The 13,407-nt window shown below is 42.1% G+C and overlaps 1 protein-coding gene across 4 annotated transcripts in view; it reads right to left on the reverse strand.

The window, feature by feature from the left end:
- Nucleotides 1-13,407, reverse strand: part of LOC140326389 (PML-RARA-regulated adapter molecule 1-like) — a 308,253-nt gene that overhangs the window by 188,267 nt on the left and 106,579 nt on the right. The gene's annotated exons all lie outside the window — the stretch shown is intronic.

Raw genomic sequence — 13,407 nt, forward strand, 5'->3', positions numbered from 1 at the left:
AACAACTTCAATGCGCAACCAAACCTGTTTACCTTTTTTGGACTTAAATATGTTCTTCAACAAAGACAACATGGTATCCACGTCTTTATATAGAAAGTCTACTGCAGGAAACTCAATTCTGTACGCTAGAAGTGCACACCCAAAATCATTAATTACATGCATTCCATACAGTCATTATTTGCACTTAAGACACAATTGCTCCACGGACACAACATTCAAATCAGAAGCGAAAGCACTTCAGGAAAGACTACTACAAAGGGGTAACCCCAAGAAAATGCTAAAAAAAGCATATAAAAGAGTCTGTCAATTCTCCAGAGACAACTTACTGGCAGAAAAACCGAAATTGATGCCAACTCATGATTCAGTAACAAGAATTATTACCACATATTGCCAACAACATATGCTAATCCAGCAGATTTACCAAAAATATTGTCATATCCTTATAGCCGATCCGCAAGCCAATACATTTTTAGGCGATAGACCTCAAATTACTTATCGCAAAGCAACATCCCTTATGGACAAATTAGTATCAAGCCATTTTTCCTCTTCAAATACCTCCACCACCAACAATGTAAGAGGTACTTTTAGCGGTGGACGATGTCATCAATGCAAATGGATTGATGAGTCTATGAACATACTTTTACAAATCCATCTCCCGAGACATTATATCGACTGCACAATCCCGGGGTAATTTATATGATTACATGCCCTTGTGGTACATACTATATAGGAAAAACCAAGAGACTACTACGGAAATGAGTATACGAACATGTTTACGCTGTAGTAATCAGAAAACTTAACACTCCACTTAACCATAATATGGCTACTAAGCACAACTTTAATGCACAAGGACTCAATTTTTTCTTGGAACACATCCCCCCTAATCCTTGGGGAGGGGACATCGACAATCTACTACTACAATCAGAATGCAGATGCCTTGCAAGCCACAAAGTACCCTGGTCTAAATGATATGCTGAGTTTCAAACTATTTTTACCCAAACTATAACATATCCTTTTCTTTTCTTATTATTGTGTCCAGACTGTTATCATTATCCGCCTATTATCTATACCAATACTTTAAAGGTTTCGAATATCTTACTCGACATCTTTCACAAATCGCTCTAATATTCCTACTATTTACACATCTTTCACCATCCAAAATTAATTCATGAGTACTAATCTATAGGCATGTCTTTCACGATAATTAAACTTGATACGGCTGTACCACGCTATGATATGTATATGTTATTAATATCTTGTATTGTTTGCAATGAAGGTAGTACTTTTCGTTATCTACTGTGAATCGATACCTAATAATTATCACTATGAAGAATACATGACAATGTGTATCTCTCTCATTAAGACACACCTTGTACTTTATTGTAATCCCCCTGCCTAAATGCTATATCATGATACCCCATATTTGCGCAGCAATAATTATATTTTATGTTGTCAAAATATAAATGTTTGACACTGTTTAAATGATGGAAGGAAATGTATGTTCAGGACACTGTTTAATTGATGGAAGAAAATGTTCTTTTGTTGTTCTTTACCAGCTCCTAACCACTAGGGATAAGCGAGAATGCCTCCGGAGGCATTCTCGCGAAAATTTCCTCCAATTTCTGGTGGGTCTGCAAATTTTCGACAAATCGATTTTGCGAAATCATCTGAAGATGGGTAATTAAATCTCTAGTGCCCGGGGATCACAGTGGATTCTCAGGACTGCATTCGTTCTTGCAGCCCTGGGAATCCTCCCGTTTTCAATCCCCAGCATTAGAGGGTAATTAACCTCTAGTGCCCTGGGATCGCAGTGGAACTGCAGATGAACTCTCAATGGAGTTTCTCTATTGAGAGTTCATCTACAGTTTAGTTCCCACGGTCACCGAGCTGATAAGTACATCCAAGTGACCGTGGGAACTGAACTGCAGATGAACTCTCAATGAAGAAATTCTACACTTCACCTATAATTCCTCTATTGTTGTTGGTAATGACCACACCTCTGGTCTCAGCTGCAGCTTGTTATCATTAGTATTCCTCTATTTAGCCTGGCCTTACACTTCAGGTCATGTGGTTGATATTCTCTGCTTGGAGGTGGAAGAGCTGGTGTGTGGTCCCTTTTCTGAGTTCCTGCTCATCCATTTTCTATTGAAGGATAGTTTACTTCTCTTTGTATTTTGTTGTTACCCTTTGCTTGTTGTTACTAGGCCTCAGGGAGACGCTGGTTCAATCATCAGGGAAGGAACCAGTAGTCTCATACCCTGTCACTACTCCTAGGGCATTTCAGGGCTCCTAGGGTCTAGGTTCCGGTGTATGACTCTTCCCACCTTCAGCGTCTATTCATACTGACAGAAGTCAGGGCTAGATTAGGGTCTTATGTAGGTGATGACCGTTTCCCTCTCCCTAGCTTGGAGGTCTAGTCCCTTGTCATTATCTTTCTGTTTTCATTCTGGTGTTCCTCTCCTCCCCCCTTACCCCATGACATATGGACAGTGTAGAAGCTGTAGCTATTGGAGACATTGCTGTGTAGAGGACTGCCTTTTCCTATCTGCTAGCTGTAACTTTGTAAAATGCGGCATGGACAGCATTGGTAACTGGCATCTAGAGTTGGGTACTGGGCAGGCGGCAGCAGCATCAGCAGCAGGAGGAGGCAGTGGGCCCTGAGACAGAGCGAGGACGGCTTTAAAGGCCATCACCTTTATGGACAGTGTAGAAGCTGTAGCTATTGGAGACATGAATGGATGAATGAGATTCCCACTGTCCCTACAGTGGCGGGGGGCCCTGAGACAGAGTGTAAATGGCATTACTCCTCCTGCTCTTACTGCTGCCGCCAGCCCACTGGCATCTAGAGGAGGAAGTGGTGAGCCCTGAGACGGAGCAAGGATGGCATTAGTGGATGAGGGCATCACCTATATGGACAGTGTAGAAGCTGTAGCTATTGGAGACATTGCTGTGTAGGGGACTGCCTTTTCCTATCTGCAAGCTGTAACTTTGTAAAATATGGCATGGACAGCATTGTTAACTGGCATCTACAGCTGAGTACTGGGCAGGCAGCAGCAGTAACAGAAGGAGAAAGAGTAGGTAGGCCCTGAGACAGAATGTGGACGGCATTTGTAACTGGCATCTAGAGCTGGGTACTGGGCAGGCAGCAGCAGTAACAGCATGAGTAGCAAGCGGTGAGCCCTAAGAGTTCAGTACAATCTATCACAGAAGCCAGAAAAAAAAATCAATAAAAAACACAAATATTTCATTCTGATAGCACTTAGTATCTATCGAAAAACCCAGAAAATGTTCTGTATTTCTCTAAAAAAATACAGATCTTTAATACTCATACCTCTTCCAATCTATCACAAAAGCTAGAAAAAATTCTGTATTTCTTTAAAAAAATGCAGATATTTAATTCTGATACCACTAGCTATCTATCCAAAAGGACAGAAAGATTTCTGTATTTTTCTCAAAACAATACAGATATTTAATTCTGATTCCAATAGCTATATATCCACAAAGCCAGAAAAATTTTTGTATTTCCTAAAAAAAAAAAAAAAAACAGATATTTTATTCTGATCCCATTTGCTATCTATGAAAAAAGTCGGAACATTTTCTGTATTTCTCTCCCAAAAATACAGATTTTTAATTATGATACCTCTTTCAATCTATCACAAAAGCCAGAAAAATTTCTGTAATTATCTAATTATATCTAATATTATTATCTAATCTAATTATGTAATTATCTAATCTGTAATTATAAAAAATACAGATATTTCATTCTGATACCACTTGCTATCTATCAAAAAAGCCATTAAAATTTCTGTATTTCTCTCAAAAAATACAGATACTTAATTCTTATACCACTTTGCTATATATCCCCAAAGCCATAAAAATTTCTGTATTTCTCTCAAAAAATACAGATACTTAATTCTTATACCACTTGCTATCTATCCAAAAGGACAGAAAAATTTCAGTATTTCTCAAAAAATACAGATATTTAATTATGAATCACAGCTCCGCTACAAGTGATATAGGCTTTAAAGTAGTTAGAGGCAAAGGGCCCTAAGGGAGGTCCTCCGTAAAAAAAAATTAGCCAGTTACACAGCTACATTGCAAGTTATAGGCCTCAGAGACAGAGTTGAGGTAGAGGGCCACGAGGGGGAGGAGTAGACGAAGATGCAGAAGGCTGTGAAAGTGCTCTTCCCATCAAGGTGTCAGCAGGCCATGCAGCAGTTGCCGACTAATCAGTTCACTCTGCAGAGGGGGTGTTGAAGTCATTGCCGATCCAAGCCTTATTCATTTTAATAAAAGTGATTCGGTCGGCATTTTCTACGGAGAGGCGAATGCGATTGTCACTCACTACACCCCAGCTCCACAGAACGCTCTTTCAGATAACACACTTGTGGCTGGGCAGGCAAGGATCTGAATGGCATGTTCTGCCAGCTCCGGCCACTGCTCATGCTTGGATACCCAGTAGCGCAGTGGGTCCTGGCTTTGCAGGTTGCAGATGTCCCATGTAGAGCTTAAGTATTCCTGCACCATGACTGAGTAGGGCTGCTGACTGTCATTGGCAATTGCTTCACGACTGGCGGCTTGCTTCCGCTGAAAAAAAAACTGTATAGTTTGGCTTAGATGACCTCTACTGCTGCTGCCACCCATGCCGCTTAAGGAAGTTGTTTGGCTCTCATGGCTGGTGGAACTGCCATAGGGATCCCTGCTGCTGCTGGCAGACGGAAAGGCTGAGCACAAGTCCCTTACAAGCACTTCTTGGTAGTGCTCCATTTTAGGTCCCCTGTATTGGGGCAAGATCAGTATCTCAGGCTTGTAACGTGGATCAATAATGTAGCAATCCAATAGTCATCAGTCTTTGTTTTTATGTGTTGTATGCGCAAATCTTTGGGTCTGTGGGTCGAACAGCAGCACAGGGTCATCCTCCTCCGTCTGGTCTTGTCATCCACCTCCTCCTCTTTCTGGATTTGCGGTGCACTATGCCTGGTAGGCACTCATGTCCGAGATAATGTTTAAAACATCATCTCTTGCTGCAGCGTTCGCTCTGTGTTGTGTCCGAGATCCATCATCATCTGTACCAGCAGGCATATGATTGGGAAGGTGTCACTGACACAGGCCTGATCTCTGCTGATCATCCTGGTGGCCTCTTCAAAAGGTGACAATACAATGCACAAGTCTTCAATTTGCAGCCACTCCGCAGGACTGAAGTAAGGTAATGTAGGTATACGTCTGAAACAAACTGACTCTGCCATGTAATGCACCACCACTTTTTGTTGTTCAGCCAGATGCTGCAGCATGTAAAAGGTGTGATTCCAAGGAGTGGCCACATCACAAATTTACTGGTGCACAGGCAGATTGAGATTTAGCTAAATGTCCACCAATCTGGCACTGGCTGTGTACAACCGGTGGAAATGCGCTGACAACTTTCTGGCCTTCAGCAACAGCAGCTGAAGGCCTGGGTAATTCCTAAGGAAGCGCTGTAGTATTAGGTTCATGGCGTGAGCTAGGCAAGGTACGTGTGTGAGTTTCTCACAACGCAGGGCTGCCAGCAGAGCGGAACCTCTGCCAGCAGAACCTTGCCTGGCTGGAGTCCGGTGGGAGATAGCCATATGTGCTCCTGCTCCTGCAGGGCACTTAGAATGGTTGCGCCCTTGTAGCTGAGGGAACCGAGGCTTCGCAACCTCAGGACTGCGTGGCAACGTCTGAATTGTGCACTGAAATAGCAAACGACAGGTTGTTGCTGGCGGTGAACAGATGCTGGCGAGGCACACAAGTCAAAGGAGGAGGTGGAAGTGGAGGTCGAGGAGGAGATTGCATGGGGATGTGTTCTGGGCGGAGGTAGGTATTCCGGCCTTGCTGCAGCTGCATCTTCCCCTGCTGCCACCCAAGTCACCCAGTGAGCTGTGTAGGAAAAATATCTTCCCACTCCATGCTTGCTCGACCAACTGTCGGTTATCAGGTGCACCTTGCCAGAAACTGAGTGCTACAGGGCCACGGACACATTGCTCTGCACGTGTTCATGCAAAGCAGTTCATGCAATGCATTGCATTTTTCTGCAAAATAGTGCTGCTTGGGCATAACGTACTGTGGGTTCGCACAGAGGAATGTGTAACGGAATGCATTGGATTCCACCAGCTGATAAGGGAGAAGCTCTAATCCAATCAGCTGTGCAATTGCCGCATTGATTAGCTTTGTTTTGGGGTCATTTGGGCCATATTTTTTCTTGCGCTCCAGCATCTGGGGGATGGAAGGTTGGATGCTGCTAATGCTAACCACAGAAAGATTGGACGATGGGGTAGAAGGTGTGAGGGATGGCAATGATGTCTGGTCTTGACTACTAGCAATGCGATAAACAGCAGCCGATCTGCGTTGGAGCTCCTGCTCACCGCTGGTGGATCCTGAAAACGGTAATGCTGGGCTACATGCCCTACTCAAATTGCTGGCAGCAGCACGGGTAACTTTGGTGGCAGAAGGAGGAAAGGCAGCGGAGGAAGATCTAGCAGTTTGAGCTTGCTTCTTGGGTGGAGGTGGTCGCACAGAGGTCTGGGCTTTGACCAGGTGTTCCCGCCAGGTTACTGGGTAGTGGCTTTTTAAATGTGTGCTCATGCAACTTGTTTGGGTTTTTGCCTTGTTTCAAGTGTTGAGGACACAGTTTGCAGATGACTATAGTGTTGTCATCATTATGGACACTAAAAATCCCCACACAAGCGAACATCGAACTAGGCCGAAAGGTGTCTTGGAGCTGGTGCTCGTGGTGGCAGTCCGCGGTTGTTGAGGCACAGCTGTGGTGACAGCTTCCAACGATGGACAACTATGACTTGCCTCACTGGTACCTGAAGAATGCAGAATGTGGGCAGCTTTTAGCCTCTTCCTCCCTATCCCACTTTGAGGGTGCTCTGCAACCTTCTCCCATTTCTCCTTCTCCTCCTCTTCCTGCCTATGATGATCTCCTTGTTTGCCCCATGTCAGATCAAGGACATCATCATCATCAGAAGATACAGTTTCCTGTTTTTGCCGAAAGAAGGCAGCGGCCTTTTGGAGCCAGTTTAAATTGGCTCCTCTGGCTCAGAGTGTTGGGGTGAAAAGTAAGTGGGGGGAAAGCCTGTGATCTGACTCTCTTCGTCAGATGACTGAAACAACTGAGCATCTTCAAGGAATGCATGTAGATCCCCCTCTCTAACCCCTCTGTGGGACTCTTCTACGTACTTCTGTACATGAGATCTTCCAGCCGAGGATGAAGAAGTAGGAGGAACCGGTATATCATGGACTGTTTGGGACACCTGTGAGGCCTGTGTCTGGGACTGGGATGAAGAGGGGATACAATCACTTGACGCAGGCTGGGTCATGTACTTTACTACCTCTTGTGCAAGGTGTGATAATAATGGACGCCCACCCCAAACAGCAGCACTTCTTGTTCTCGGGTCTACAGTTAAAAACTCATACTGCTTTGTTTGCCCCTGGCAAAGCTGCCCCTTCCACTTTGGCTAGACATAGTACACATTTTTGTGTGGCTTCACACCCTGCAAATTACTTTGGCGCTAATATGCTTCACAGAGTTTAAATTTTTACAATAAGTGGATTATTTTATTGGGGGGTGGTTGACACCAAAAATGATGCGCTGTGTGTTGTATGCGGCACTTTCTTTCAGCGGTGACGCTTGTAATATGCAGCACAGTATACAAACTGTATACTGCAGTATACACTGTGACTGTCTCTCAGTACAAGTCTGATACTGTGCACACAGTCAGGGAGGGTACCCTGGCTCTGGTTGCATGTATGTAACACACTGACTATCTATCTATCTATCTATCTATATATCTATCTATCTATCTATCTGTGAAACACTCTACCTATCTGAGTACAGTGGATTTCAGGACTGCACCAATACAGTACAATCCAACCCAACCCAACCATCTATCTGACTATTAGTGTGAGTGTGACACAGTAAAGCACTTTTTTTACTTTGGCAAAGCAAGCCAACGAGCACAGAGAGGTTGTGATTGTAGCAAATCTCTGTCAGGAGTGGTAAATGCAGGCATGCCCTGGCCTTATATAGGCCAATGGCTGCCTGTGTGGCATGCATAGAGAGACAGCCAATTGGCTGCCCGCCACAACAAGCATGGAGAAGAGCATCCCTGCTCCTATTGGAGAGCCCTAGGCATTAGTGGGGAAGCCATTATCGGGTCGAACTTTAGAACGACCCGAATTCGAACGACAACACTAGTAATTAATAATAACATCTTATTGCATTATGTGAACCACATTAGTGAACCTTATATATGTTCATGTATGTGATATGTTTCTATGCAGCCTGCAATATAAACATCTTACTTCAGGTCCCCTGATGAAGCCCTAAGAGGGGAAATGCGTCAGAACATGAAAAAGTTTATTACAATTATCAACTCAGGCATTCTTTGTCTAGTGAATCAGGTCAACAGTACCCTCCATCACGCACTTCAGTGAGGGTGACCTGGGAGCAATTTTGTTGTACAAAATAGCAATATTTTGTTATCTGAAAATTCCATTAAAGGAATTATTGTTATGTTATATTTTTCATTGCAGCTTAACAAATACCCTGTCTTTCTCTCTTCTCTTTATTTATTTGCTTGTACCAATAATCAGGGTATATGGCAAAACACTAATTGATAGAGATCTCCTATTACCCCCCACCTACCTACAATATCTACATTTTTTTTACATATCGTTCATTTATTGTTCATCACTCGTCAGAATCAAAAAAACTTTTTAGTTTTGGGGTGCATAAACTTCAAGATCATTTTTTTTAACTATAGTTTGTTTCTTGTTATTTTAAATACTTCTATTTTCAATTCAATTTACTCCTATTACATACACATCTTGTCAAACCGCCCACTTCTGATTTAGATGACAGGTACCGTCCCCTTTCCACACACCATGTTAGGCCACTTCCTCTTCTCATTAGCGCTAAATCTGCCCTTAATCAGTCCAAAATACCTATTTCATAAAGGAATTTATAGTCCCAAAAGAGAAGACAACTTTATCTGTCCTTTATCCGGATAAGCTATGATACGAGGCTAATCAATCCACCCTTATCAAAAAGGAGCAGCACACTTCATTAAGGAAATGTGGTGAAAAAATAAAAAATACAACCACATCTAAGCAAACTTTTTTTGTCTTCAGTGCAGTGCTATACCAAACTACAGGGAACCCCATTATCTGGCCACCTCCACCACTTACCATAATCTATATAAATAAAATATCCACAAAGCATATCATTAGACATCATTCTTTTCAAAAACCAAACTAAAATTTCCATCCAAAAAGCTTTTGAGTTTCTTTTGTCTGAAACCCATAATACAAACACATATACCAGGATATCTTCCGTTGAACCTGACTCATTTTGAATCAATACAATAGCCCATTGTTGCACACAAAAAGATTTATTTTTGTTCCAACACAGTTTTCATAAGTTTTTTTTTTTCAGCCTTCAAAGCCCTCCATCAGCAATACCATCTTTGTAGGCTCAGGTAATGTCAATTTACAATATTCAATATAATATATTTATTATTCAATATAATTCTTTAACATAAGTCTTCAAAATTTTGCAACATATTCCTGCTTTTCTTTTTTTCTTCTGTTCGTCCCTCTTTTTCTTTTTACTTTACTTTTTACTGACCTTCCTTTTCAGCTTACCCTTTATCTACAGAGGGTAAAGCTTTCCATTGACCTCTCCCCTTTCATTTAGTTGCAACCTCTTCCGCTTCTTTTGTTTTTCTCTTCTCCATTTGACCAGATATTTCTATTTGCTTGTTAATAGTTTACATGCCTTCCTCCTCCTCATCTCTTCCAGACTGATGTAAGTCTTCTGTACATGCTTTGCCTCTAAAAAGGCAGTTAGCATACAAGCGCTCTTCTGGACTACACAAGTTCTACCTCTTGCTGGCTGTGCAGTTCACAAGGGAATGATCCAATGCACCTCATATTGAACAAACTGCCAATTTGCAAGTTTCTTTCTGGTCCTCATATGACTTACAATTTTGACAAAATCCATACATCCATAGAAAAGCAGATCCCCATTTACTCGACTAAAATTGAGGTGCACCCACACCTCACACCTTTTTTAACATAACACCATTTACCTGTCCAGATACCTAGCTCATTTTTTTCTAAGCAGTTTACCTTTTTCACTGTATTTTTTCAAAAAATAAACAATTTTATCCACATAAGTTGGGAACACCAGAACAATTGTTTCCTCATCATAATGTTCCACAGTTACATGGTTGAAAAAAGACATATGTTCATCAAGTTTACCCACATGAAGAAAACATATCCCAGATAAAAGCTTCTCCTTTCCTTTTATTAGTTTAGGTGCCCTTCTCTGCACTCTCTCTAATTCCACAATATCCTTTTTGTGAACTGGTGCCCAAAACTGGACTGCATATTCCAGATGAGGTCTGACTAAAGCTTTTGCACAGGGACAGGATTAGGTCTTGATCTCTGCAATCTATTCCTCTTTTAACACAACAAATTACTTTGCTAGCTTTAATTATTTTCTAAACATATAGACCCTAATTTGCACATTAACAGTCTGTGGGGTAATGTGTCAAAAGGTTTTGCAATGGCCAAAGCATACGGACTTCCGGTTCCAGTGCCCGATGTGGGAAGCAGCGGTGAGCAGCGGCTCTGGCTTCCTTGTGATTTTCTGTCCTCTAGAAATTACTCTACAACTCCAAGGCATAGCACACATTAGCGGACTGTTGCTGCGGGGAATGAACCGCTTTGTCTCAACTCCGCCGGCGTTGCGGCGCAATCAGCAAAAGAACACCTTACAGAAGGGCCCGACATTCAAGATGGTAAACCAGCCTGCTGAGCACAAGGAATCTGAAACAAGCCCAGTTAGGGTGAATCAACATCCACCAGAATAAACACCTCTAGCTTATAAAAAGTTAGCTCAAGAAGTAACGCAGCATCTACAACCTAGCCTGCTGCATACTATTAAAGAAATGCTGGCTCAGCAATTACAACCCATCACAGAAATAGTGACAACGCATGGGGAAGAACTGCATGCCCCAAAACAGCGTTTTAGTGACTTTGAAGATGAATTACTGACAACCCGCACTCAACAGCAGCAGGTGAGCAAACAATACACTATACTATCTGACAAAGTGATTGACATGGTAAACCGCTCATGCAGAAATAATATTAGACTCATTGGGTTACCAATGAGTAGAGAGAGCACATAGATTGGGTTAGCTTAGGATAGCTTAGTTGTTCTATGTCTACAATAGGACCACTAAAATTCTTGTTTATTAAAAATATTTTTTGTATGTTATCTCCCTTGCCCTAAAGCTCACTCTGTTTCTTTCTCTCTCTTTAATTTCAGATTTATATTGATTAAGGACATAAATAGGTCATTTTATTCTATCTAATAAGCAAAATGTCAACAAGGTGGTGTTGGAAGACCGCAATGGATCTCCCTGCTCTGGAATTGTTTTTATGCTCTTTTATCTTCTGTTTGTTTTGTGAGAGAAACAAGAAGAATTTTGTTCTTACTAGTGGATATACCGAATATGGAGGAACCTCACATTGGGAAAAAAGGAAGTCGAATACCTGTCTTGATACCTACGACTTTCTTTTATTTGTTTATGGGTATTTGTTTAATCAATACCACTCTTACCCCCCTCATTGTTATGTTGCAGCATCTCTATTATTTCTACAGCAGTGGTCGCCAACCTTTTTGGAACACTAAAATATCTGGCCCTGGACTGCGCATGTGCAAGGAGCCGGATGTCACTCAAAGGGCAGAAACCTCCCCCATAGTGACGCCATGATGCCATAACCCCGCCTACTTTCCCATCGCAGATCTAAGCCTGTCATAGGAGAGTGGGAGGATTGTGTTCAGAGACAACCCGCCCACTTCCCTGAGGCAGGGATTTGTACAGGGGACGTAGTCCGTGGTTCTGGCTGGTGCGCCCTGCTAGCAGGGTCCTTTTACTGCGCATGGTCGGGAGGGCATTGACCAGAGCCGCGGACCACTGATATTTTCTCATGGACCACCGGTTGGCGACCGCCGTTCTACAGCACAACTACTAAACCGCTAAATGGTGTATGCTACAATTTTGTGACCTGGAGGGCCTTCAATCACCACATAAAATAACCAAATATTGTAGCACCTGAAAAAATTAAGAACTGATCGCTACTGCAGGAAACACATCTATATTCTTCCTTCTTCCATCTTATGCGTAATCAATGGGTGGGAGAAGTTTTGGGGAGCCTCTGCACCTGGTTGACAAGCAGGGCTGCTAATCCTCATCAATAAAAGACTGCAAGACAACATCATGGGCAAGTCTTGTGACTTTACTAAGGGAAGATGGGCAACTGTTACATTACACTTTTTGGCTAAATCTTTACTGGTATGGCTATATATGGCCCAAATCAAGATAATCACACTTTCTATGGCAAAAATATAAATATTCTTACCAGTTTACTATCCGCTCAATATTGGTTACAGGAGATTTTATTGTGGCACACACATACAAAGGAAGACAGAAGTCCACCACCACTATGGTATGGTATAACCAGCTCAAATTACAATTTTTTCCAGGCTTTTTTTTCTTCCACTAATCTGATAGATTCTTGGAGACATCTGCATCCTTTAGAAAGAGAATTTGCACATGTTTCTGCAGTGCATTCAACAATGTCCATAAATGATTTTGTCTTGACCTCAGACAACCTTCTCATGAGAATAGAAGCAGCTGACATACACCTAATTGTTACCTCCAACCACCCATCGGTTTCTATGACCTTATCTGTTGGCTATTTGCACAAATCAGATTTTGTATGGCAATTACCATCATTTTTGGCAAGATGAGTCATTCCAGAAATACTTAAAGCACTGGTGGATGGACTTTGAGTGTCACAATGTAGAACATAAGTCAAACCTGCAACTATACTGGGACAAAGCAAAAGCAGTACTCAGAGGACTGATATTAGCTCATGAGACTTTTTTGAGAAAACGCGACAAGCATATGATGTATATAAAACCTCTTTAACTCCACAAGATCGTGAATCATGGTTGCAAGCAAAAAGAACTTGTGATTTATGGATCACCCAGTATGATGAGATTATCAGATCTTATGGAGCAGCTGAGTTCTTCTCACCGCATATACCAGATATCAAGGACTCCCATGGTTTAGTAGAACGGGCACCTAGGGACATAGCAACTGTTTTTGCAACTTTTTACAAATATCTCTAAAGTGCTTAAGACAGTGATCAATCCAGGGGGCAATTATTTTTGGATCAACTGATCCTCCCTCAACTGACAGAGGATGACCTAAGTTTTTTGAATGCTGAAATAACTTCGGAGGAGGTAGTGTCTCCAATTAAACGATCCACCAATTCACAAGCACCAGGACCAGATGACTTACCGTCTGA

The sequence above is a fragment of the Pyxicephalus adspersus genome, chromosome 3, assembly GCF_032062135.1.
Source record: "Pyxicephalus adspersus chromosome 3, UCB_Pads_2.0, whole genome shotgun sequence".
NCBI classification, from domain to species: domain Eukaryota; kingdom Metazoa; phylum Chordata; class Amphibia; order Anura; family Pyxicephalidae; genus Pyxicephalus; species Pyxicephalus adspersus.